Source organism: Lontra canadensis, unplaced genomic scaffold (assembly GCF_010015895.1).
Source record: "Lontra canadensis isolate GAN:19392208 unplaced genomic scaffold, GSC_riverotter_1.0 scaffold124, whole genome shotgun sequence".
In the NCBI taxonomy this organism is placed as follows: Eukaryota; Metazoa; Chordata; class Mammalia; order Carnivora; family Mustelidae; genus Lontra; species Lontra canadensis.
In genome coordinates, this window is record NW_022631118.1 from 1,885,611 (window position 1) to 1,911,178 (window position 25,568).

Below are 25,568 nucleotides of genomic sequence, written 5' to 3' on the forward strand. Positions count from 1 at the left end.
TTTTTGCACCTACAGCAGTGCTGAACACATAGCAGGAGTGTTATACATATTTACTGCAAGAATGGATAATGCGACCAAGCTCCTCTGCTTCGATTTGGGCACGGGGTAGGAAACGGGGCCAGGCCATTCCAAGTCAAAACTTCTGGGCCCAAAGTATGAGAACATAGTCTCAAAACATGGCAGCTTATGGAGAAATAAGGATTTTTGTAATCTGGAGAACTTCAGGATTACTCAAATTCAAATCCACACTGTGAATAAAGTGAAGTCAATGAACATCATTTCTTAAGAAGATGGATAGACTCCTTCTTCCCCTGGAGGAAGGGGATATTCACTCTGAGAGAAGAGGAAAAGGTAGAGAAAATGAAAGAGGAAGAAAGGGGGGAAAAAGAAAGGTGAGAGAGCACCCCCCCCCCCGCCGGCTGCTTTAGTTGGTAGAGCATGGGACTCCTGATCTCAGGGTCAAAAGTTTGAGCTCCATGTTGGGCAGAGAGATTGCTTAAAAATAAAATGTATTTTTAAAAGATTTTTTTTATTTATTTGAGAGAGAGAGAGAGAGCATGAGCACACAATGGAGGGAGATGCAGAGAGAGAGGGAGAAGCAGACACCCCACAGAGCTGGGAGCCTGGTACGGGGCTCCATCCCAGGACCCTGGGATCACAAAGGCAGATTCTTAACCAACTGAGCCACCCAGGTGCCCTCAAAATAAAATCTTTTAAGAAAAACCAGAAAGCTGAGAGAAATAAGAGAGACTATGTGATTTCACAGCCAAATTGATCAAAGAATAAAAAGCAAAAAGTTCTAGAACTATGTTTTTCAATAAGCCATTTTAAAACATTGTGGGCGGCAGGGGAGGTAAAACCTGTTTTTAAAAATCAATTTTAAAACTGATAGGTTTTCACATTGAGATATCACCTTACACCAGTTAGAATGGCCAAAATTAGCAAGACAGGAAACAACGTGTGTTGGAGAGGATGTAGAGAAAGGGGAACCCTCTTACACTGTTGGTGGGAATGCAAGTTGGTGCAGCCACTTTGGAGAACAGTGTGGAGATTCCTTAAGAAATTAAAAATAGAGCTTCCCTATGACCCTGCAGTTGCACTACTGGGTATTTACCCCAAAGATACAGACGTAGTGAAAAGAAGGGCCATCTGTACCCCAATGTTTATAGCAACAATGGCCACGGTCACCAAACTGTAGAAAGAACCAAGATGCCCTTCAATGGACGAATGGATAAGGAAGATGTGGTCCATATACACTATGGAGTATTATGCCTCCATCAGAAAGGATGAATACCCAACTTTTGTAGCAACATGGACGGGACTGGAAGAGACTACGCTGAGTGAAGTAAGTCAAGCAGAGAGAGTCAGTTATATGGTTTCACTTATTTGTGGAGCATAACAAATAACATGGAGGACATAGGGAGATGGAGAGGAGAAGGGAGTTGAGGGAAATTGGAAGGGAGTGAACCATGAGAGACTATGGACTCTGAAAAACCATCTGAGGGGCTTGAAGGGGTGGGGGCTGGGAGGTTGGGGGAGCCAGGTGGTGGGTATTATGGAGGGCACATATTGCATGGAGCACTGGGTGTGGTGCATAAACAATGAATTCTGTTACGCTGAAAAGAAATAAAAAAAAAAAAAAACCTGATAGGTTTTGAATGTGTTTCAGAGTGATGTGGCAAAGCTGCCCCTGAGCCCTGGATCCTGCTACTGGGAACCTGGAATTCGGAGCCAGCATCTGGGATAGAGAAAGCCAGGACCAAGTCAGGACCCTGGAGAGCGCCAACCCCATGGATAAACAAGGTGCTCACTCAGCATGCCCAGCAAACTCTGCCAGGCAGGGCTGATGATGTCTCCTTCTCCCAATACCCTTCTGAGTACTAAGGGACTGAAGTCTTGCACTCCTGACTGAGGCCTTGTGCTACCCGGGCATGCAGACTCTGAGAAATGGAAACTTGGAGCTGAAAGTGGCTGTCCCTGACCTCCCTTGGAGATTCCAAACTCAGACCCCGCCACATTCCCCAATCACCTCCCGACTGCTGACTTCTGGGTCCTGCGTGTATCTGATTCTAGAGACCATTAGTCCTCTACTCTACCCACATTATAGGTGAGAAAACCAAGCCCCACTTGAGAAATGTAATGAACTATACCCTAAGTCACCCTGAGATGATGCCTCACATTCTGAAGGGGAAGCAGGTGTGCAGCAGGTTTGAAGCCCATTGGACCATAACTCTTTCTCAGGGGCCCCACTGGATCCTTTGATGTTCCTGCAAGTATCCCTATCTAAGGTCCCAGAACAGTTGTCCACAAAGGCTCTAGGCTATGAAGTTCTTTGTTCTTTATCTTGCTTTTCCTCTTCCCCCATCCGAATGCTTACAATCTAGGAGCTACTTAAAAACTAAAAAATGGCTTACTTTCTGTGAGTAACAATCATTGTGCTTGTCCTCGTTCACTGGACAGTGATTGACTCCTTGCTGGTTGGACAACTTATGAGCCCCCACTCTGTCCCAAATTGTTCTGGTCTGGCTAAAGCTTAGTCCTTCCTGGGGCTCATCCCTGGGCAGCTAATCAGCTATAAATGCAGGAAAAGTTGAGAGGGTCTGGTAACTACAGCAATACAAGATAGCTGGATCCCAACGCCAAGTCTATGAAGCAAAAATTACTATATAGCATGGAGAGAGAAAAGGCCTTGCTCAAGGTCAAAAGCAAATACAGAACTTCTGTAACCCAGAGCTAGGGACAAGGACAGAGCTGAACTGCTTCAGACTCTGAAAGAGAGAACTGGGTCTCAAAGTAAAGCCATCATTATTCATCTCCTGGGGCCCGCAGGACACTCTTATGTGTGACTGGCACTGGGTTTTAATCCCAGTATATATTATGAGAGGCATAAAAAATGTGGTCTGTCTCCAGATGTCCCACATCTATGTATCATGGGTTAGAAATCCCAGCCTTGCAGATGACAATCTTTCTTTTGGGTTGAGTAATAAATACACTTACCTTGGTGCCCTCATTCAGAATGCAATAGGTACTTCAAAATTGGCTCATGTGAGGGCTGCCTGGGTGGTTCAGTGGGTTAAGCCTCTGCCTTCAGCTCAGGTCATGATCTCAGGGCCCTGGGATCGAGTCCCGCATTGGGCTCTCTGCTACGCAGGGAGCCTGCTTCCTTCTCCCTCTCTCTCTCTCTGCTTGCCTCTCTGCCTACTTGTGATCTCTCTCTGTCAAATAAATAAAATCTTTAAAAAAAATTGGCTCATGTGATCATTGAGGCTGAGAAGTCCCACAATCTGCCATCTGCAAGATGGAAGCCCAGCAAAGCCAGTGATATAGTTCAGCCTGAGTCCAAAGGCCTGAGAGTCTGGGGAGTCAATGGTATAAATCCCAATCTGAGGGCCAAGTAAGATCAGATGAGATGTCTCAGCTTACACTGTGAGGAAGAAAAAAGGGACATATTTCTCCTTCCTGTTCTATGCAGACTCTCAACAGATTAGACAAAGCTTACCACATTGGGAAGGCTATCTGCTTTACTGAGTCCCCTGGTTCAAGTGCTAATCTCTTCCAGAAGCACCTTCACAGCATGCCCAGTAATATCCAAAATATGTTTAATCTGGACATGTGGTGATCCAGTCAAGTTGAAGTTGACATATAAAATTAATCATTGCCCTGAGAGCTGAGTGACCTTATACTGTCATTTGGGCCCAGGGGAACAGGAGGGCATCCTATCACTGCCCTTCTTCTTCCACCCAACACATGAACTCAGATGAGGTTAGATAGAGCTGCATTCAGTGCAGCCTTGAAGGGGAAATTTGTACAGCCAGTGGATTATTAATACTATTCTTCAGAGCAACAGCAGCTAACATTGAATATTCATCTTAGAACAATCTGACTACTCGCTAGCATTTATTTGGGCATTGACTATGTACCAGGCACTATGCCAGGTGCTTCATTCACATTAGCCCACTTGTCTGCACCACCCTGGAGATGTTACCCCATTTTACAGATAAGGAAACTGAACATTAGTCTAAGTATCTTGCCAAGGTCACTCAGACTGAAGTCTAGCAGCGCCAGGACTTGAACTCAGGTATCCAACTGCAAAGACCATACTCCTAACTCTGACCTTGCTCTTCTTTGAGAACTGACCACTCTGAACATGTTGGGGTCACAGGAATAAACAGAACAGATACAATCCTTGCCTGTGTGGATATAGTAATCCTGGGGGAGTCATTTCTGAGCATGCACTATCTACCTGACCCTGTGATTTGCTTGTATTCAATTATTTATATGACAACCCTACAAGGTAAAGAGACTTTTAACCCCATTTGACATACTGAGGCAGGGCTCAGAGAGGTTAAGTCATTTTCCCCAGCATTGGACCGTAGGGTCGGGCAGGGTGTGGAAGGGGCTGGAGAATACCATCCATGGTGCTCAGTGACAGCTACAGAGTACTGGGACTTTCTCAATCTTCCCCAAACCCTTGCTGGTCTTCCAGAGCTAGGGTTCTCTAAACCCTACCAAGGGTAGTGTCCTCTTTGTCATAGTGTGGAATTCCTCAAGGCAGGCTCCCTGTCCCCAATTTACTGTGTAGTTTAACCCTCTCTAAGCCATCATGCCACCGACCTGGCAGGGTCAATGCAATGGTCAAATTAGAAACCACGGAAGAGCATCAGCAGAGGCATGCCTAATACAAGTCAGTTACTTCTCTCAAATTTCAGTATGGCAGTGAGGTCATAGGAGATCCACAACCCCAACTTGGAGAACCATTAGTTGATAGGGAGCATGCCAGGAAGTGGCCCCAGGTCCACAGATGCAGCCCTTCTGGACCCAGCATTGCCCTTCCAACATCTGAGCCCCACTGAGTACCACCCAGTAGGCTCAAGGACCAGCAGCCCTTCTAACCCAAGTGCAATATTCACCTTGGCCACATGAGGACAGCACATACCCATACAACACTCTGGTCACAGTGATTCCTGGGTATGGCGCTCCTGCTGTTGCTCCCAGAAGAGCTCATAAACAGAAAACTGGGAGACCTCTCCCCACCATGCCCACCCACCCTACTCCAACGTTCCTCCTCACCATTCACTCGTTCACAGATACCATCAAATCCTCTCTTTAGGCTAGACACTACTATCACTTCTCATTCAGCCACTGTTTATTGAAAACCTGCTTCACACCAGGCAGGATTCTAAGGGATGGACACTCAGCCATCACAGAACAGGCAAAGATTCCTGTCCTTATTAAGCTCACAGTTTAATCAAAGTTACTGCCTTCCTGCATACATTTTTTTTAAAGAAAAATTTCAAACATCCAGAAAAGCTGAATTTTACAGTGAACACCCACAGACCCACCACCTTTATCACATATTCATCCTCTTATTTATCCCTCTATTCTCCAATCCTACTTTTTCTTGCATTTGTGAAGTTGTAAACATCCCTATATTTCTGCTCTAGAGGTTCACTGTTTATTCATGCTCTTTTAAAGGTACAATCAATATTTAGTGAAATGCACAAATCCTAAGTGAACTGTTGTGTGGGTTTTGACAAATGCACACACTTGCACACCTAAATCTAATCAAGATAGAGCCACTATTAGCTGCTTTTTATGAGTTCTGCAATTTTGGGCTGGTTATCTAACTTTTCTGGACTAGTTTCACTAGTTTTTAAAGGAACAATAAAGTTGCTGAAAGCATTAAATGAAGTAGTATATGAAAGCACCTAGAAGAGTCCCCCCTCGCGCTCTCTCCTGCTCACGTTCTTTCCCTCGCCCGTGCACTCTCTCTCAAGTAAACAGATAACATTTTTTTAAAAAGGAAAAAAGAAAAAAGAAAGCACAACCATGAAAAACACATGGGTTATAGAGTCAGCCTGCCCAGTGTGGAATTCTCTCCTATTTTCTGGCTGTGTGACTTTGGGCAAGTTGTTTAACTTCTCCGGGTTTCTATTTCCTCCTCTGAAGTCAGTCATAAAAACATATATTTTTACCATCCAGAATGAACACTAGAATCACCTAAGGAACAACATTCCCTAATGATTTGGAAATGTATAAATACGCTTTCAGAATGGAGAATGACTGGCATTAGGAGAACAAGCTTCGGGTAACCCATCAGCAGACCTAGGCAGACCAAGGCGGACCTTGGTTGAGGAGGACACTCAAACTCTCTGGCCTCACTTTTTCTATCTTTACAATGGTTGCATCACGGGCTTGTCATGAAATAAAAATGAGCTCACAAATACAAGAGAAGCCTGCAAAGGGTGGAGTGTTCTACCCTAGGAGATTGATATTTAGGAACACTGGATCAGAAAGAACCTTCCAGATCTTAATTTAACAGAATTAACTCTTTCAAAGGAGGAAACCAAAGAATGGGGAAGAATCAACCTTTTTATCACCCCAAGGAAATACAGCCTGGTCCAGATATTAGCTCAGACCCCAGGGTATGCAGTGATCCTAAACTACTCTCCTCTCACCTCCTTCAGGCGACCTTTTCTAATCACACGTTTCTTTCTCTTTCTTCTGTTGTCTGCTTTACACAATTAGGACCTTGTTAGAAACTCCCATGTTTTCCACTGCGTGGAAATGGAGAAATGGAATTTGTGGCACACATATGTCCACTACCCACTCCAGAGCCCCAGATGTTAACAATTAATCACTGACCTTTTCCCCACCGAGACCACGTCTGCCCTAGAGGCCTATCCCTAGCAGTACTAAACCCAACCTCACCAAATGATCAGTGCCTACAGGTGAAATGACACCTCTCTGCCATTTTTCCTGATAATGAAATTTCAATAAATATTGACTGGCAATATAAGTGGGTTTGTTCCTCTAAGCAGAGTATCAATTCTTTGAGGACAGGACCATGTATTATTCTCTGCAGTATTCCAACAAAGTATTAAGCATTGTGGATGGTAGATGCCCTTAACCTACCCCTCTTTGGTTGGAAAGGCAGTGAACCAAGGGAGGCATGGTCTCTGGAGCAAGACAATCCTGACTTCTAGATATAGCTCTGCCACTTGCTGGCTGGGTGACCTGGGGGCATAGTGGCCTCCATTCCTGGAGCACCATTTCCCACCTGCAAAACAAGGGAGCACACGGGCTCTCTTGCAGGAATACTGCAGAAATCCCGTGAACCCATGCAGGTAAAGCCCCTAGCACAGTGCCGGGCACAGAGCAGATGCTCAGTAAAGAATGACTGTGTCCTTAGCTTGATTGTTGAACTAGAGGAAGGAGAAGGTGAGCCAAGTCTATAAAATTACAAGCCAGATGTGCTCGCTGGAGCCTGACACAGAATAGAAAAGACATCCTCCAGAGCCTGAAACAGGTGAGGGCACGATAAGTACTTACCACTTCACCTGACAGCTAATACAGGTATTTGTGACTGCAAAGGTAGCAATTTCTGGAACAGAGCAAGAGCAAAAAAGGCTTAGGTGAAATTTTGTCTCATGGTACCCAGGAGAGAAGGAAAGCTGAGGGCTTCCCCAGGCCAGCTAGCCAGAGCAAGGCAAGTGTGTCTGGGAAAGTACCTATCTGCAGGTGATGGAGAAGAAGAGAAGCCTAGTAAGTGGGGTGGAAACAGGTGAGACATTCCCACCCAGGTGCAAGGCAGGCAGCAAAGAGGAGGCACCCAGGATAGGGTGGTAGATAGTTGGAACTCACTGAGTGTGGACACACAGAGGAGGGTCAAAGAATCAAGAGCAAGATACACAGTAAGAGTCTCAGCTCTGAGAATGAGGTTTCCTTCCATCCAGGAGCCAATGGACATGGCAAGGTCAGGGAGCTTGGGTCATCCATGCCCACATCCCAGAATCAGCAATCAGCTGAGGAGCTCTAAACCCATTCCCTAGACTGCTTTCATTGCTCTCAAGGTGCCCCAGCCCCCCAGCCTGGGAAGTTTCCCTGAGCATTCCCTCTGGCCCAGCAGAATGGTACAAACATTGCTTGTCTCTCCTTGTCAGTGGCTGTCAGAGCAAATTTGTGGCAGCAGCATCCATGCATGTTTCAGGAAGTCCAAGGGGTTGGGTGCTTCAGGGGAATGGCCAGATTTAGCGATGACTAATATCTTTGGATGACATCAGGAGACTCATTCCACGGCCAAAGCAGTGGAAGATAGGACTGGGTAGGTTTCCAGGAAAAAGAAAAAGGAAGAAAAGAAAAATCTACTCAAATGCCACCATCTTGATTGCTGGGGGACTTCTAAACAGGTCCTGAGTTGAGTAAGAGTCCAGATTCCCTCTGTTCTCACCCTCAGTTCTGTTATCAAGTTGTGGCATGCTGTGGAGGAAGTCACTTGGGGCTTCCTCCTCATTGTAAAATTAAGACAGGTACACCCGCTCTGATTTGTGGGGCAAAACTGAGGGTCAGAGGTGAGCAAGCTCATCAGAAAGCACAAAGTAATAGACCAGGGATAACAAATGCATGTTCTTTTGGGCCCTGACTCTGTTTGCTAGTGGTTGCCTGATTGCTGTGTTGAGAAGGATTCTGAAGCTGAGGCCATGCCAGAAGAGCAGTGTGGTCACTTAGCTATGTCTGCCATGGTTGCAAGAGGGAGGGGCACCCACGCTCTATGTTTGCCATATTTGTGCTAAATGGCTGTGAGGTGCCATCACTATCATTTCTTCTTGGTCAGCCCAAAGCCAAAGCCACTCTGAGAAGGAGCCAATATGCAGCCTCTGCTCAGGAGGCTTTTCATACTCCTCTCACACGTCCCTCCCCACCTCTCCCTCCATCTCTTCCTTCCTTCTTTTTCCTTCCTCACTGCCCCCTTCCTTCTCCTTTTCTTTCCTGTTCCTTTTCTTCTGTTTCTCCTCCTTCTCTGAGCAGTAGGACCAGGTACAGTGGACTCTGGCCAGATTTCAGGATCACCAACATCAAACTCCAAAGAGCAGAAAGGACAGGAAGCCAAGGTCAGGTTGGCAAAAGTCAGATGCATGGAGGGCAACGTACAGCGTCACACAAAGACAGCGAGTAGGCATAAACATCAGGACCCACAGAGGTGGACAAGAGGCCCTTTCTCTGAGTGAAGTTCAGGGACACGGAGACCTGGCCAGGCAGGGATGAAGAGCACCAGAAAGCCAGTCACGGTGAGCAAACCATTCTCTCCCAGCAGCTGCCTGGGAGTATGGGAGGAGCAGAGGAGCTGGTATGAGCTCTGCTGTGCCATATCTGCATGACTCAGATGAGTCACTGCCTCTCTGAGGCTCAGGGTCTTTACCTGGGACACGGAGATCACAATCCTTCTACCTCTCCACTCAGGGGGTTGCTATAAGATTAAGTGACACCATGCCCACAGCAACCTGACAGTGTCCCAGTGTGTCCTGCCTCCTCTCCTCCACCCCCTCTCCTGCCTGCATCAGGCATCAGGTCAACCCCTGAAGGCCTGCCCCCACTCCGCCCCACCCCCATCTCAATCTGGGAGATCCAGGACCAAAGACACAGAGTAAGCCTGTGAAAGACAAAGTGTTGCCTGTGTCATTGATTATGGATGCCCTCCTCTTGTCCCTGTTTGCAGGCCCTGGAATGTCTACAGTCTTCCAGATCCCAAGTTTTCCTGGGATTTAGACCCACCCCTGCCCAGTGGTTTCTAGCTCTTCCCGGAACTGGCCCAAGATGGTGCTGGGAAGGAAACTTGTGATTCTCTTCTTTGCACTTAATCTAGAAGTCCAGAGCACTGAGCAGGGAGCAAACATGATTATTTACTTGTCTCTCAGTGTCCCACACTTTTGTCATGATCTCAGTGCCCACTGAGGGGGCACTGACATTATTGAGAAGCAGGTGCCTCCTCAACCTCCCTTCAGGGGAAGAGTGGGCAGAGTGTGGGTGTCAGACTCAGGCCTCTGAATCACAGCCAGGCCACTTCATGGCTCAGAGACCTCTGGTGCCTTTCTGGGCCTCAGTTTCCTCATCTGCAGGTTCTTTCCAGCCTAGTGGCTATAGGATTACGTAAGACAATGTATGTGTATGAAAGGGTTCTGTAAACTTCAAAGTACTGGATATACATTAACTCATATTCCTCCACCCCCTAGGAATTTAAACTCAGAGTAAGTCCTGGGGACCTGTTCTGAGCAGTGACTAGGGAGACCACCCTGCTTCTCTAAGTCACATCACATGGTCATCCTACCCCCATTGCTGCCTCATTTCCAGCTATGTCCCTTCTTTAGTTAAAAGAGACTTTCTATTACTTTACAATCACACCACATACTTTCAGGCCTCAGCACCTGTGCTCATGCTGATTCTTCTTTTTATTTTTTTTTAAAAGATTTTATTTATTTATTTGACAGAGAGAGATCACAATTAGATGGAGAGGCAGGCAGAGAGAGAGAGAGAGAGAGAGGGAAGCAGGCTCCCTGCTGAGCAGGGACTCGATCTCAGGACCCTGAGATCATGACCTGAGCCGAAGGCAGCGGCTTAACCCACTGAGCCACCAAGGCGCCCCTTCTTTTTATTTTTTTAAGGTTTATTTATTTATTTGTCAGAGAAAGAGAGAAAAAGAGAGAGTGCACGCACAAACAGGACCACAAGCAGGGGGAGCAGGAGACAGAGGGAGAAGCAGGTTTCCTGTTGAGCAAGGAGCCCAATGAGGGACTCAATCCCAGGACCCTGGGATCATGACCTGAGCCGAAGACAGATGCTTAAATGACTGAGCCACCCAGGCATTGCCAAGCTGATTCTTCCGCCTGGAATGCCCTTTCCTTCCTGGCCTGGCAAACTCCTATGCATCCTTCAAGACCCAATGTCCATGACAGTTCCCCTGGGGAGCCTCCCTGTCTGATACCCCTTTCCCGAGGCAGAAATAGTATCCTGCTCACTGGGCCCCAACAGACTTCTATTTTTGCATGCTGTGTTAGAATGAGACTGGAGAGGGCAGGCTGAGTAGTTGGCTTGATGCATACATCTCCTGACCCAGAACACAATAAGTGCTTAGCTAGTGTGTGGACTTGCACCCATCGCCTTCACCCACTCACCCCAGACTGGCCACATGTCTGGCTTTTGGAACTCTACACAGGCTTCCTCCTGACTTTACAAGTCCTTGATTCTTGTTCGGCCTAGCTCATGTTCCTCCAGACATCACGGAGCAAAGTCGCCCTGAGGCAACCACAGGATGCTGTGTCCCTGTGTGCACGAACGGAGGGGCAGTGGTCATGGAGGAGCCAACTGGGAGCTCTGAAGGCCGTCCGTCACCATGGAGACAGGGCTCGTGGGCCAGCCAGGCCCAGGCTGGTCAGTGAATGAATAAACGTGGCCCATTTTTCTGCCTTTGTTTGGAGCCTCCCTGGGGCTTCCTGCTGTCAGCCCCAGCTGTGGGGAAGGCGGAATTTGCCTGATATCGCTGAGCCGCCGCCTGGCAGCGCCGAGCCTGGCCTGGGCCGCCCCACGCCAAGATTCATGCCCAGCTAACAAGCCCTACTTTGTTCCTGTGGGAAAGTCCAGCCCCTCAGGAAAGAACCCTCACTCCGGCCGGCCCCTGGTCTGGGGACTCAGCGAGGCAAACAAAGCTCCATCCGTTGGCGACAATTCACAGGCCCCAATGTCCACCTCCATGCCCAGCGAGATGGACGGGTCTGCTCCTGAAGGCAGAACTCTGGTGCATCCCTGTGCCACTCCTCTGGGAGGCCAAAATGCAAACCCCTGCCAAAGGGCTCCCCCGCCTGCCCCAGCCTTTGGTTTCAAAGTGGGAGAGGCAGGTGAGCCTGGACAGGGGCTGCAGGGGCAGAACTCAGCTGACATGTACATGTGGCCTGGAGGAAGTCAGCCTGGTGCCCCCATTCCCCAGAGGTAAGGCCCAGTGGATCTGCAGACATTCCTACTGCACTCCACTCTTATTGCTGGCTGGTACCCTGCTCCCACCTCTGTCCACACAGGGGGCCCTGGCCTCTTCATGCCACTTCATCAGCCTCCAGATAAGGATGCAAAGCCCGGCTGCCTTCTCTGATGTCATCAATACTGACAGTGATAAGGAGTAACTTCATTTAGCACTAGTTTTGTGTCAGGCTCTCTGCAAATGGCCCCCCATGGGCTCTTTAATTGCAAAGGTTCTCACAATGAGAATTCACCAGCTCTGATGTCTCCAGGGAAACACAGGCAGGTAACATGAAGAAATGCCATAGCCCAGAGGTGGGAGAGCAGGGGATGGTGGGCATTGAGGGCACCCAGGGATCCCTGCCTTGCCTAGTAGGTCCCCAAGGACTCAGTGCCAGAAATTGTTCCCATGTGGGAATGTACGTCCAGCCTGGCCAGATCTTCTGATTGCTGTCAGAGGAAGTTGGAAATCTGGATTTTGATGTGAATCTTCTCAATTTGTAAAAATGCAAAACTAAACAATGTATCATTTACATTTAAAGTAAAACTGCATATAAAGCATGAGGAGGATAAACACAAAATTCAGCATAACAGTGACCTCAGCAGGGGTGGGAGAGACAGGCTGGGGAGGGGGACCCAGTGGCTCAACAGTCTCAGCTATTTCTTAAGCTAGGAGCTGGGTACACAGATGTTTTTTGTGATTCTATGCCTTATATGTATGGTATATATTTTCTTGGGAATGTATGACATGGACTCCATAATAACTTGTTTAAAAATTACCAGGAGTCCAGATTAAAAACTTACTTGCAGGCCACATCTAGTCCCTGTATGTGACACCTGCCCATGACTTAAGTAATATTCTTCCCATTTCACAGATGAGGAAAACTGACTCTTGGGGTTTAAGCCATGTGACCAAGATCCTACAGCTCTCAGTAACTGATGTGGTTTGGATTCTACCAGAAGCAGAGCCTGAGACTAGGGTTCTAGGAAAAAGGGTTTATTGGGAGGTGATCCTTGGAAGCACAGCTGGAGAGGGGGAAGGGACACTGGAAAGGAAGGAAGCCAATTGAGAATGTGTCATCAAGCAAGTGACTCCCTTGGGCAGCTGGAGCTGAGTCCTGCTAGGACTCTCTGGGAGACAGCACAGAACACACACCTCCAAGCCATCCTGCCTGATGGTCAAGGGGGCTGGGGTGTTTATACCCCCTTTCCTTCAGCATTAATTCAGAGCTGCTCTGGGAGGCATTAATTCCCCTGCTCATTTTGGGCTGCTGTTGGTGAGGGCAGAGTAGCTCTGGGGCCAGAGAGAGCCCTCAGGAAAGAGCTACAGGACTGGCAGGTGGAAGTCAGGTAGGTATGCACCACAGGGGTCAAGGCCAGAGGCCAGAACAGGACACTCATGACAGTGCCTGCTACTGTGACTAGGAAATGCAGGTGGCTGGTGTCCTACACTATGAAGTCACTTGCCTGATCAAATTCATTTGCCTGAGCAGCTCCCTACCCCACAGCTACTGAATAAGAGTCTTATGAGGAGGGGGAAGATACAGGCAGATGTGTTTCCAATGGGGTCCCGCATATTCCTCGCATACACTAAAATCTTGGCTTAGGAGACAAATCCTAGACTCTTAGCCTGCCATTCAAGGTTTCCATCACTGTTAGCTCCTGCCCATCCCTTCCTGTCCCTGTTCCAGTCCCCTAGGCTATAGCTCCCTCAATCTGCCCCATTATTTCTTTTAGGAACAGCCGGCCCAGGGAACTGGAATACTTGCAGAAAAGTTCATGTGCAGCGATTTCAGACTTGTGGGATTTAAGTAACTGCCCAAACTGAGGGTTTCTGAAATTACTCCACTTATCTCTTATTGGCCTTAAGATTGCTTTTTAGAAATTGAGACGATGGAAATATTTCTCTCTTCTACTGAGAGACATAAAGGGAACCAATTCCATTTTGTAACCCAAAACTTAGGCCTTAATGTTCTATTTCCTCTGCAGCCACAGTAAAGCTGTTAATCTTTAAACCTGCACTGACAGTCCCCATCATGGATGTCAAGGGAGTCTAGAAGCTTGTCCAGCTTCCCTGAGGTTTATCTGAATTTAACTGTAAAACAGACATAGACAACTTAAGCCTTGAGATCATTAGGGGTCCTTTAAGATGAAAGACATTTTTGCACTCCTTTGTACCACACTTATTGACCGTCTACTATGCCCAGGCATTGTGCTGAATCACGAGGATGAATAGGTGGGTGAGTACCAGCCCCAATTTGAGGAACCTCAGCGTTCCCAGGGAAATAGATGAGTAGATTACTTCCTTTCCTACAGTTTGGGCAATAACCTACTGGAGGAGGGGGATGTGCAAAGGTGTGGCCCTGGTCCCATGAGTTACCAAGGGGTGCAGTGGTTACAAACTCAAGTCTCCCACCCAGGATGAGTCCAGGTGAAACCTGAGACAGAATACAGTTGCAGCAGTTTCTACACGAGCTCCTTCCTTACTCCTTCCAGACTCCTTTCTAAAGACCACTGATGAGAGGAATCTGAGCATAAAATGCTTCAGAGATTCATCTTTTGTTTTTCAACTTACCTTTCAGGGTTTCTGCCTATACCGGGGAAAGCACCCAAGTTGGCATAAACACCTAGGGTGTTTTTAATATCAAATACTTTTCTGTTCAACAAGAAGATCCTAGCAATAACAGAGCTTGGTGGAAAAAATCATTCAACCAGGGAGGCATTTGGTTAATGGCAGCCTTTTGGAGGGGGACATCTCATCCCTGCAGGGGAGAATGTCAAAGACACATGATTCAAGAGGTAAAAAGAGGATCTCCTTAACCAGGATCTTAAGTTCTCCTTACACACCTTAGGGCAAACTTATTCTATAGGGTGTAGGGGTCCATGGAACACCAGTGCCCAAATAGCCTTTATGATTTGGTAAGTCTGGAAACATACACATTGTTATGTGGGTCCTGGCACTGTTAAAGAGTTTGTTTCCTTAAAAGCAAAGGCTATAGAAATGGACCTGTTTGGTATAGTTCAGAGACAAATCTGGTGATATTCTACCACATGCCTTGGTAGGGACTCAGCCCTCAACACCACTATGCCCCCTACATAAATATCAAGTCATTCTGCTATCACTTATCGGGTAGGAGGCTTCTGTCAGTATCAGAACCTTGAATCATCAGGTTCTTTAGGGGCATTAAATACCTCTGGTCCATCTGGATTGTTCTCAACATTCTGGCTGAAGCTAGTCCATTAAACAGGTTCAAGAAACTGCTACAAATCAACCCTACTCCTTCTAAGTGTGGCTGCTAGATTGAGCCTGTGGAAGGCCAATTCCCTAGGTTGGTTTTTTTTTTTCCCCCAATTCCCTAGATTTAACATCCCCCTAGAAAATGTTCCCAACTTGGCTGCCATTGAAATCACCAAGGGAGCTTTAAGAAATACCTGCACTGAGTCTCACCCCAGAGTTGCTTTAGCCATTGGTCTAGGGTGTGGCCTGGGCATCAGGATTTCTTTAAAAGCTCAATAGGTGATTCTGATGTGCTGCCGGAAGTTAGGAATGCTAACCTAGAGGGACCAGGCAGTAGGTCCAACTGACTATCTCCTTTAAAACCAACAATGCAACATGGGGGGTTAAGGGGGTAAGAGAAGAGTAAATGAAGCAAGATGGGATTGGGAGGGAGATAAACCATAAGTGACTCTTAATCTCACAAAACAAACTGAGGGTTGCTGGGGGGAGGGGGGTTGGGAGGAGGGGGTGGGGTTATGGACATTGGGGAGGGTATGTGCTATGGTGAGTGCTCTGAAGTGTGTAAACCTGGCGATTCACAGACCTGTATCCCTGGAGAAAAAAATATATGTTTATAAAAAATAAAATTAAAAAAAAAAAACAAAACCAAAAATGCGCGTTCTCTTAAAGGTTCTGAGAGCCCCTGCAGTGAAGACTCCTATTCAACCCAAAGTCTCCCAAATGTGCTTAATCACGGAATTCTTTTGTCTCCTAACACTTACTGACATGGGGGGGAAATAACATTCTGTGGCACACACTCTAGGAAATGCTGTGGAACAGAGCACCCTATAGGGTGAAACGGTCCATAGAGTAGTAGGAAAAAGGGTCTGTGGAGGCAGATCACCCTGACCTTTACCCATAGTGAAAGGTTGTGTAATTGATCATAATATTTGCTCTCTCTACAGTGACCTCTGGTTTGGCCCAGTGACTTGCTCTGGTCAATGAAATGTGAGAGGAAGTGACACATGTCCCTTCTGGGCAGAAGCTGTAAGAGCCATTGCCTGATGACATTAAGTGCTCTCTTTTCCTTTTACTATGAGACAGCAGCAGCTCAGAGATGGGCTGCTCTGTCAGCCTGGTTCCTACAGTGAAAGAGACATGAAACGGAATCACAGGCCATCCCTAGTGGATAAGGAGCTTGAGCAAGAAATACATATTTATGTTCATAAGCCATTGAGAGCTTAGGGTTACTTGTTACCATGGTATAACTTAGCTTATGCTGACTAATGCACCCATGAAAATGGTGCTGGTAATATACTTGTTCATGCCATAAAGTTTTGAAAATTTAGGCTGAGTATTCAGATATCCTATATTATTTGCATTTTTCCTCTTGAGCATGTATTTCATTAAGAAAGAAAACTTCTTTAAAAGTATTCCAAGTTTTACTCTCATATTGACCCTTGAAGACAAAATCTTCCTTCTGCTCAGACTGGCAGGGTCAATTGGAAGCTTTAAGCACATTCTTAGTTCAAACAATACAACAAAATGCCTTTCCCGGAGGAGATGCCTAACCTTTTAAAAATATTTTCAGAATTTGGATGTGCAGAAGGAAATGCTTTGGGGGATATGACTTTAAAACTAGTGGATGTTATTTTTGGTCTCTGCCCAAAACATAGGTTCTGGGTCACCCACCTCGAGGGGAAATGGCTCAGTCAAAATGTCAAGGCAATAATTTCCACAAGACCTTTTGGTTTCCTGCTCTGGGGACAATTAGATAGCAGAGAGCAACGTATATCCACCCCCTGAAAAGATGTCCTAGAACAGCATGGAACTCACCCTTTTACTAGTTCACGTAAGCCAGTTGGATTCCCTAGGTTTGGACCCTTGTGAAAACATTCCCCCTCAGACACCTAACATGGTACCTGTAATTCCACCATTACAGCTTTATTCCATCTGGCCTCCCACAGTGCTCCAGGACACAGCTTAGCAAAGTGGAATCTGTGAGCCTGCTGACTTGTGAACAGGAAAGTGTGATTGGCACTAACTTTGAGGATCTAGAGGGTACTGTTATGGGATGGAAGTAGGACAGAGGAGTCACTGGGATGCATTCCTGTTATGGGATGGAAGTAGGACAGAAGAGTCACTGGGATGCATTCCTTCTGGAGCCAGGCAAGGATGAGGCTAAGACAAGAATCAGCCTGGCACCACAGACCTAGTCAGGATTCAGCAATGAGTATGGCTGGTACTCAATGGGAATGGATGGAAGCACCTAAATCCATTGTTAAAATACTGAAATATCTCCCTCATGTTGTAACGAGCTGCTGTCATTTTGGATTAAAGCATTAATGGTGGTATTCCAGGCATAATGACAGGTGTGAGAAGGCCCTGGACACGCCTAACTCCCAACTGCCAGCCCTCCTCTCTGTCCAGAAACCAAAGGGAATGGGGTCTCCTGGTTGACGGGCATCTTAGAAGTAATTTATTTTCTTGTCCACTAAGAGAAAGAGCTCTGAGAATGAAAACTAGGAGGTGAGCTACCAAAACATGAAGGAGAAGCACAGAGAAGGGTGGAGGTGGGAGGAAGCTGGAGACAGAGTTCTCCAGCTTCTCTCTGTGCAGAGGAACCACCCTTCACTCTGAAGAGGAACACAGCAGCATTCAGCTGCCACTGACAGCTGGCAGAGGTACGATTCTCAAATTGTCACACTCCATGGGTTTCCATCAAGACCACAACAACCAAAGTACTCAGGGTGAAATGTCTGGGAGAAAGGTAAGAAGCCTTCTAAAAAGGGCTAAAAACTAAAGAGTACTGAGAATACATAAAGAGCTCCTGCAAATAAAAAAGATGACAGCTTGCCCACTAGACAGGTGAGTAAAAGACTCAAACAGGCCCTTTACAAAGAAAATGTCCAAATGGTCAGTATGTACATGCAAGGAGGCTCAACCTCATTACTGACCAGGGAAAGGCAAGTTAATACCACAGGCAAAGGCAAATTCACGCTACAGTGAAATGCTTCCCACACCCACCAGAATGGCTAAAATGCAAGACAGACAATACAGGTGTTTGCAAGGATGAAGGAGCACCTGAAGCTCACATATATTGGAAGCGTATGGATAGATCCCACCAACATAGCATGGAAGAAAAGAAGGCAAACATCAGACACTGCATACTGTATACTGTTCCAAAGCATACTGGTAGGACTCAGGGTAGTGGTTATGCTTGCAAGTGGGAAGTGACTAGGAAGGGCTCAAGGGGGCTTCTGAGATGCTGGTAATAGAAACTTCTTGATCCGGATGCTAGTTTCATGGACCTTGTCAGCTTGTGAAACCCATGGAGTTAAACACATATGATGTGTGCATTTTTCTGTCTACTTGTTACAGTTAAGTAAAAATGAAGAGAAAACCTTTAAGGAAGGTATTACTGTGTTCATTCCCTCCATATACACAAATGTCTCAGGGCAGAAGAGGTATCAAGAGATATCTTTCCTGGAAAACATTTACCCAATTCCATTTCTACCCCTTTTGGAAACACTGAAAGAAATAGCCATATCTGCTACCAGAGGTCTCTCCAAAAAATGTGCTCAGTGTGCAGAATCTGTGTGTGTGACAGGTTTCTCAAGAGGGTCTGCTCTGCAAACTGTCTGCGTCCCCTGTTAGGATCAGATTTAGGCTCATATTTAACAAGTATTTACCCACCACCTAAAATGTGCAAAGGGATTTTCACTCCAGCATCTCATATCCTGCTCCTAACAGGCTGTGAAGGAGATGAGAAGTCCTATTTTACAGATGAGGGAAGTCAAGGTGGAGAGAGGGCAGACGGCATGCACAAGGCCTCATGGTCATGTGCCAGAACTGGGATGTGAGCCCATAGACTGGCTCCAAGTCCAGCACTTCTCTATTGGGTCACAGCTGCCTGTTCACATTGGACCAAAAGCTCTGAAACTTGAAAGGAAAGGAAATTCTAAATCAAGCACCATCTTTCATTAATTGTACACTGTTCTCCTTCCATCTATCTATGTCTGTTTAATTCACACAAACACATGTGTAGGCACCATCAAAGCAGTCCACAAACAGGTTCACAGAATGGGGCAGGTCACAGGGACAGGCACACTGTGGTAAGTCCACACAGCCTAAGGGCAGACACAGCTTTTCCCTCTAGGATAGCCTTAAAGCCTGCCCAGGGGCCCGACACTGCCTTGGAAATAACTCTATATAGATACCAAGTCCTGACAAGGCTGGAAGCAGGCTTCTGTCCCATCTGGAGAAAGTGGGGAGGGTTTTCTGAGGCTGAGTGGTAGGGGAGAGAGTGCCTGGGCTCAGAGGCCAGTTCCAAGTTCCCAGAGGCCTGAGTATTCACATCCATCCATACCCAAGCTGGTGATACGGTTCCTCTGTTCCCTTTCATCTCTTACAGGCACTCAGGACCCCCACACCCCTGCCCTCTTCCCATCCTCAGAGAAAGACCCAACCACTCTGAAGAGTTACCTCCCTCAGTCTCAATCTCCTTGGGTCAAGAGTCCACCTCCCTCAGAGTCTCAATCTCCTTGGGTGAAAAATGGGAAATCATGGCTGTGCGGATTTCACTGTCCCTTTCAGCTTTCACATGTGGGAGTTTCTCAGACTTCACTGAAAGCAAAACCCCTAGTCCCCATCCTTGAAATTTCAAGATGGGCGTCTGTGTTCAGGTTGGGGCTGGGGCTTCTGTACGTTTCTACATGATCCCTGAGCAACTCTCCAGTGCTTTATTAAAGTTGGCCTTCTATGACCATGGGTCCCAAACGTGGTTGAATCTGTATTTTTTAAAAGATGTATTTATTCATTTGAAAGAGATAGATATATAGAGAGAGAGCATGGGCAGGAGTGGCAGTGGGAGTGGGAGACAGAATCTGGAGAAGACTGTGCTGAGGTCAGAGCCCTACACAGGGCTCATTCTCATGACCTGGAGATTATGACGGTAGCCAAAACTAAGAGTAGGACACTTAACCAACTATGCCATCAGGTGCCCTGGAATCAGTATTTTTAAACACCTCCCAGAGGATTCTCATTAGTAGAGGTATGAGAAAATAATTAAGGCAATTTATGCTGGCCCAAACTCCCCAAATTGGGACCCATGTCTAGCTACCTAACCATGCCTCAGTTTCCCTACACATAAAGTGGGAATAATGGCTTCCTTGAGCCTCTGATGGGCAAGCAGAAGAGGCATAGTAGGCTCCTGGAGCATGGCGGGGTGCCTGATCACGACCCCTTCAGAGAGAATTCTAGGCTGTATCTCCTGGACAAGGCAGGATAGGAAGGAGGGAGGCAAGCCCAGCCCTACCTCATAAATCACGAGCCAGGAAATGCAGGGCAGTTGCCCTTGCCTCAATATATACTACACATTAAATGCTTCACTGGTGTCCCACAAGGGAGCTTTGTGAAGAGAGGGGCTGGGGAAAAGGGGTGGGCAATTAACATAAATAAAACCTTGGGCCAGCTCTCCCCCAGGGTCTTCTAGCAATAAAAGTCTCCTCACGCAGGGGCTAGAAACACAGCTTTTTTTTTTTTTTTTTTTTTTTTGGAGGGGGACATTTGGCTCTGCGTTTGAGGGCACACAAAAGGCCCTCAAAAAGGAGACAGAAATCTATTACCCGCCTGGCCAGAAACAGCCCTGTTGGAGGCTGGGCTGAAGCCAAGGGCCAAGAAGCTGTCCCAGGGGGCCGTGGGGAGGCCTCTGCAAGGGGACCAAGGGTCCCCTGAGAGACTGCTGGCTGCAGGGAAGGGCTGTGAGGGAAATTGCCATCATTGGGACAGATGGAGCAGAATGAAGGAAACCCAGGTAACAGTCCATATTTATAGCCCAGTTGGGAACCAGATCCCAGTCCTGAAACTGATGGGGGTACAACAAGTTAGAAAGAGACTGTAGAGAGAGAGGAAGGTCAACCTTGATGGGCTGAACCAGCATGTGTCTTCTGGGGAGCTCATCTCTGAGCTGCGATCAGCCAGGAGATTCTGTGAATGTATGTGAGAATGTCTTGGTGTGGTTCTCCCAGAAGCAGACTGAAGGCAAGTGTTCAAGGATAAATCGTTTATTTGGAAGGTGATCTGAGGAAATACCAGTAAGGGAGGAATTGCTGTTAGGAAGCACATGATCCCTGTGGGCACCTGGAGTCTGGTCTTGCTGGGGACCCTGAGGGACAGTGTAAAACATGCCCCAGAGCTAGTCTAACAGGGTTTATTAACCACTGCTTCCCCATAGTAGGTACTGTCAGCATGCAGATGGGATTTGAGTGAGGAATCAATAGTGCCTGCTCCCTGGTTATTATCCTGGAGCCCAGAATTGCAGGGAGGAACTGGCTGTCGGTGCCAAGATTGCTGTTGTATTTTCTGCCTTGGCTTCTATTAGCTTAGAAATTGGGGTGATTCTGTGGCTGTGTGTGCAGGCAGCAATGGGCCAGGGATGACTCTATGATGTGGGAGGGGAGGGAAGTAATCACATCCTCCAAGATGGGGGACAAAGGCATGGAGAATGCCAGAAGTACCCCAGCCACTGCCCCAAGGCTCATCACCCATGGGATATGCCCATGTTCACTCTCCCTCTCCTCCTCTACTCTTTCCAAGTCCACGCCCAGACTGCTTCATTCATATCTATCAACTAGGGGGAAGTGGAGCAGGAAGTCAAGGGAACACAGCAACTCACTGTAAGGCAGAGGAGGGCAGCCAAGCCAGCATCCATGTAGCCAAGGTGCCAGGTGGTCGTGGTAGCCACTTCTGAGGGTAGCAGTGCCTCCAGGTCAACAGCCCAGCCTGTGGGAATTAGCCCTTGAAAGCACACCTCTGTAGTCCTTTCTCCCCTACTTCAAAAGGTTCCATGGAAAACTGACATCAGCCAGAATGAATGCTTACTTAAATTCATTGAAAGGTAATTAAGTGTAATTTCCCTGCCAGATATGCAAAAGCAACTGAGTTCTGGTGCAACAGCAGCATCTTCCAGCCAGCTCTTGGGGTCCCAGATTTGTGGGCAGAGGTTCAGAGAGTTTTGCAGAGTGGGAAGGGATGCTGGTCATGAGCCCATACTTTTGCCCTATCGGAAATGCACAAGGATGCGCAGAAGATGCCTCAATGTTCTATGGGCAAGAAATGCAGACTGACATCTATCAGAATTTGCAGAGAAAATCCTTAGCCTGTGTAGAGGGGGCTGGACAGGACTGGGGCTGAATCCCTGGTGCATCATTCATAGGTTATCTGACCTTGACCAGGTGATTTCACCGGTTTAGCCTCCATTTCCTTATATGTAAAAGAGGAACTGTGATAGTAATACCTATTTTCCAGTGCAGTCAGGAGAATTAAATGGGAAAAGTTACAGAAAACACCTGATATGTAGTAGGCACTTAGTTATCATTTCTTAAGGAAGGCAGACAGTTGTAATATAATAAAATTATTAGCAACTTACAGAATACCTACAATGTGTGGACACTGCCAAATACTCTACATGCACTTGCTCACTTAATTCTCTCAAGCAGGGAGCTGGGATCAGGTAGAAGTGGAGACTGGACACACTAACCCAGACATAAGGGAGAATCCAAGTAGATGGTCAGCAGGGGACAGTGGGCATATCACCCTTGGGGTTGGTTGCAATAGGTGCCTAAGTCAGAGGGGGCCCAACTTTGTGGGTGGGGCAGGAAAATCCAGGCAATAGTCAAACCTGAAGTCTAGCAAGCAATGGACATCGCTTAAGGGGTGGCCTGCACACCACCACTCCGTAGCCTATGTCTCTGGCAGACATAACTAATCCATCACAGAATGGTCCCCTGGAAGTCTCCAAGTCCTTCTCAGTGAGAGCTGACAAATGAAGTTATATCAACTCCTGCCTTTGTACTCGCAGATGAACCCAAGGGGCAAGGGGTGGGCCTAAGAAATGGGAGTCCTTCATGAGATTGTGGTTGCTGCTCTCAGGCCTCAGTCTTAGATGAAGTGTAACTTCCAAGTGCTGGTGGGGAGAGAACTCCTAATGCCTTCTTCCTCCATAACACAGATATCCCTGTGGGCCAGCCGTGACACAGGAAAGCAGCAGGGGATGAACCTCCAAATTCAAGAGTACCAGGACAAAGGCTGCGCAAAGGCTGGAGGTGGCAGAGGCCACAGACAGCCTCTGTTTCAATCAGTTTCCCATCTGGAAAGTGCAGCAATTGGAATAAGGACCCCAGTAGCCTCTATTTTCCTAAAACCAAGCTGGCCAACCACACTACATCAATGTCTCCAGAGAAGATGTCTCCAGAGAAGATGTCTACAGCAAAGAGGGCAAACAAGTCTGGCCACAGGAGCTTTTTCCCCTGGGAGGACGCAGGGTGCAGAGCCATGACAGAAGCCGTGCTGCATCAGGCATTTTGTGGCATTTCTCCAAGCTGCCTATGTACTCCAGTCTCCTCTGAATATGAATTGTTTGCTTTATGTTTTCCCGACTCCATTACTCAACAGAGAGTAGGAGCCAACTCCTCCATGCCACCTTTTGTGCAGTGTAGAAAGAACTAGAAACTTCTACTCTGCCGTGATTGACATTCTTCTGTTTTCTGTTCTGCTGCAACCAGGCCACTGTCCTCCCCTCCTCTTCTCCCTCACCTCCGTTTCCCACATGTGTCTTTTGTATTTCTTTGCTTCCACTCTTCTGAGCTTTCTTAGCTCAGGGTTGTGCAACTATAACTTAAATTCTTTGTGTTCTTTGTTTTGTGTTTGTTGAGCTCTTCTTACACACCAGGCAATGAGTCAGAATGAACATATACATGGGTCTTCAGAGAGAAGGAAAGAATTGTGCACTTCAAAATGCCAAAGCCATTACTGAGACCATTCAAAGTGGCAAGTCTCTTCCACTTTACATCTAAAGGGCTCTTGTTCAACACCTCTGGCCTTCTATTTCCTGTGGATGGTTCTTCCCCTTACACTTGATGGCTACCTTCCCAGAGTGACTTCTGTCTCATCACCAGCTAGAATCAGATCCAGGCAGGAGGGGCCCGGCTGTGGTGGCACTGCAAGCACCAGCAACAGAGGGCATGGAAAGGAGTCTGTGTATCAGATGAGTGACCTTGGCCACATTACCAAAATATACCAGAGTTTCATTTCTTTTAATCTCACTTTCAGAATATGTCAAAATATGGGATATTTCAGAATATGGGGTATTCAGACCCATATTAAATGTTCTACCTCCCTCCTCCTTATACATCTCCATGGTCAGCAGAACAGAGCCTGAAATATTGGCAAATCTGAATCATCAAAGACAGATTCTGGGTTTTTCCCTGGACATGTGGGTGATATAAGGCCCCTGCTATTATCCTGGGGCTGAGAGGAGAGGACCTATCACTGAGTGTGGGGAGTGTCAGGCCCTTGCCTCCATGCTGAGTAGGTGTTTATGAATTATAATTCCATGAGGTCTCTTATAGGTGCTCACTCAACATGAGCACTCTCGGCTGTCTTATCTGCTTCCTTGACTTCATGCCCACCTAAGCTCCAGGGATGTTCACGCTCATATTTACCACTCTGACCTCCTCACAAACTCAAACATATCAGAGCTGCTGGACAATCCACCTGGATATCCCAACAGCAATACACAGCTAACATGCTCAACACCAAAGTCCTCAAATTTTTCTCTCCTTGCCAATCAACAGCTTCTCTTAGATTCCCCAGCTCAGGAGCAGAACATCTGCTCGGTTACCCCAATCAGGATATGAACACCACTCTTGACTATTCCTTTCATTCATCAGGAACTGCCAATCAGAGAAGGTTCTCCAAGTGGCTCTTTCATTGTCTTACCCTTCTACCTCCCCATCTTTCCCAGATAAGGGCCACCTGCATCTGTTGCCAGGACAACAGCAATAGCCCCTTCCTTCATACCCTTTCTACCATTGGAATCTTCTTCCTCACTGCCATCCAGGTGATTTTTCCAAAATGTAAATACGCAATCTGGCCATTCTCTTGAACTGCTTACACAGTTCAAGAGGACTAGATAATAAGCTCCAAGTGAGCTGGGATTTCTTTTGCCATTTTTGAGTCATGGTCCGGGGAGGAGACAGTTGGCCTGCACACCAGTCTGGGTTACTGAGGACAGCTTAATATAGGGACTGCTTAGAAAGGTGTGGGCAGGGGCACCTGGGTGGCTCAGTCAGTTAAGCATCCGCCTTTGGCTCAGGTCATGATCCCAGGTCCTAGGGGGCTGCCTGCTCAGTGGGGAGACTGCTTCTTCCTCTCCCTCTGCCACTCCCCCTGCTTGTGCTCTCTTGCTCTTTCTCTCAAATAAATAAATAAAATCTTAAAAGAAAGAAAGAAAGAAAGGTGTGGGCAGTGTTTAAGTAGAGCAACAAAGATAGTGCTGTGCCCAAGACAAGTAATGGTGGGGAGCTATTGCCAGCTGAGGCCTGAGAATCAAGAAGAGGGAGCAGTTAACTTGACTGACAGAGTTATCAGGAGAGGGGATGCTGATGGCAGCTGTGGCCTGGAAGATTCAGGCACTGATAATCCCACAGGAAGGGAGCTAGGAGGCAATAAGTACCCTGATCTCTCCTTTTGCTCTCTGGTCTCTTGCTAATGCCTCTAATTCTCT